Here is a 2,764-nt window from a genome sequence, read left to right as displayed (position 1 = left end):
TGAAAATTACGCTCCCAGGAATCTGCTGCCTCGGGCACTCCAGAAAGCAAAGCAGAACCCTAATGCAGATCCTGATTTGGATCGATCTTACAGACGTTAACACAGACGTGAGGAGCTTAGGTTTAGAGGGGATAAGGTCACTCGACGGGGAACGTCTCATTGCACTCAAAGTAATGGATCTATTTTTCATTTCTGTTCTTACTCTCTGAGGACGTGTTCGCCATCAGCGAGGTGGTAGCGGGGGTCATTTGTAAGATAAGGTACTCCCTTAAAATCAATGCACACAGAGCAAAAATGTCGGTTCATATCTGCAGCCCGCCCAAAAACACAGCTAGAATCGGAGCAAGGCACATTGAGACCCATGTGGAGCATTGTATTTTATTAAAACAATATAACCCATTTAAGAACACATGTCAAAGGACTTTCTAATTTGGTGACAATAGTACCACTCAACAAAGTATGACTACAAGAGCTGCTAGATTATACAAACCAGTGCACAATGTGGGATGACCATGTGCTTGACATGACGATGAAGAACGCTAGCCATCTGGTACCAGGTGTAATGATACAGTGACCACAGTGAATCTCCAGTATGAAAAGACCACATCCATGAGCATAAGCAACAGGTTCACTCCTCATTCTATCGGTCTGCTAGTGTACTGTAGATTGTAGATATGACTGGTGGTGGGTATGGTAATATTAGCATGGCAGTGAGATGAGGAGACTGTTGGCGACAGCAGCGCTGACGTGGTTTGCGAGTACAAAATACAATTAAAGTGCCCTGAGACTGGCATCTGCTAGTTTGGAGGGTGTTGTAGCGCCGTGGTCCACATTGTACCTCCATTGCCAGCACTGCAACAATTGCAAGCTTTTCTTCCGTTGACCACAGAAAGGCCGGCCAATCAGTGAAGCCGATCCGACTGGCGATTCATCGTGGTGTTCCTGCACTCTGGTGAAGGCCAACTAGTGTCCCGAAAGACAATTGATGACAAGGGAAGACACACAGCCCACAAAGGCTGGGATGGGTTGCAGATGTGCGAAAAGGCTATTGTGAAACTTTTGCAGCAAGCACAATATAGTTTTACAACGGTTCATTGAAACATTCACACAATGACAGTGTCTGAAAGTTTCAACTGTTCAACTGTTTAAAAGATAAATGGATAAAAAATATGGATAATAGACAGACTGAAAGGCAGACAGAGGGAGGCTGCAGGGCTGGATTGGACACATGATTATGTTTGTGTGGGAGGGTTTGATGCAAGTTCTTTGTGGACGTGGCGGTGTGTGAGTCAATGCCCAAGTTTCACCCTGACCATGTCTCATGACAGCACTGGGTCAATATTTATACAGTTTCACACGCAAGGTGTGGCCTGAGAAAAACAGACACTTACTTGTTTGATTTCTTTGTAATGGCTGACGAGGAAGTGGAGGGGAGTGTATTATGTTACACAAAACCGAGATAGGGGCCTGTCATTAAAGACGCAGGTTTTATGATGAAATAACAAGACCAAATTAATTGCTGAAGATAGATATAGGAAGAAGAAAAAGCAACACGCTCTCACAAGTTATTTCATGTGAATTGGATAAGTATGAGAGACTGGACTTGAGGTTCTTTGTAATGTATTATAGTCTGTAAATGACTTAGAATAATGAGATTGCCGCCTTACATGCTGTCTCTGCTGTGCTTCCTGGGAAAAACACAGCTGCAGAAACATCTTCCATCAATGCAATCGTGTTTTCTGACACAGAGCATTTAATCTGAGAGTGTTACAGGACCCACTGTTTCAGCCCGATTTGGAACACTATGAAATTCAAAATAATTGTTTTTGGAAGGAGGGGGGGGAGGTGCTATCCCCATGGTTACGGTCCACGGATGAACACCGGAACCTGAGTTTGGAGCAGAGTAGACGTTCACAAAGTGCTTGGAGGGGAGATCTAGATTTTTATCTGATTTTAGAAATCGTAAAAAGGAGATGATTTTTATTTGATAGCTGTTTTCTCGATAATGACCGTATTGCGTAAGGAACAGTGACAATTTTGGGTTCACTGACGGTATTGAAAACATATGTAATAAAATAATCCATTGCCATTTTCAATTCCATTTCCTTCATCGTTTTTACTAAATTCTTAGACACATTGTTAAAAAAAACACTAATTTTTTTCAGTTTTTGTGTGATATTTAAATGACTCATGCAACACCAAATGAATGTTCATCTTTCTCGTTATAGCATCCTGATGTTGATGAAGTCCCTTTGAGGACGTTGCCTCTCTGATGTGTCAGTGATGGAGAGGCAGCTGAATGCATTGAATCAAAGGCACAGGGAAATGTGTCAGTCAGCATTGTCAAAGACCAAACTAACCCTCACTGTTGGCTTGAATCCATCCTCCCACTGATAATGTCCATTCTTCCATTCGACCTCTTCCTTTTGCTGGATCATGTATTCGATTATGTCATCCACTGTCGCCCTCATCTGATTTATTTTGTGTCCAGAGCTATGAATGCGTGTGTTTGTGTGTATGTGTGTGTGTGCATAAACAGCTGCGCCTGCCTGTGTGTGTGTGTGTGTGTGTGTGTGTGTGTGTGTGTTTGTGTGTGCGTGTGTGTGTGTGTGTGTGTGTGTGTGTGTGTGTGTGTGTGTTTGTATATGCGTGTGCGCATGCATTTGCGTGCAAATGTTGAAGTGTGTGTGTGTTTGTGTATACGTACGTATGTGTGTGTCTGTGTGTGTGTGTGTGTGTGTGTGTGTTTGTATGTGTGTGTACA

The sequence above is a fragment of the Gadus morhua genome, chromosome 2 (assembly GCF_902167405.1).
Source record: "Gadus morhua chromosome 2, gadMor3.0, whole genome shotgun sequence".
NCBI classification, from domain to species: Eukaryota; Metazoa; Chordata; class Actinopteri; order Gadiformes; family Gadidae; genus Gadus; species Gadus morhua.
Note: the sequence above shows the minus strand (reverse complement) of the source record.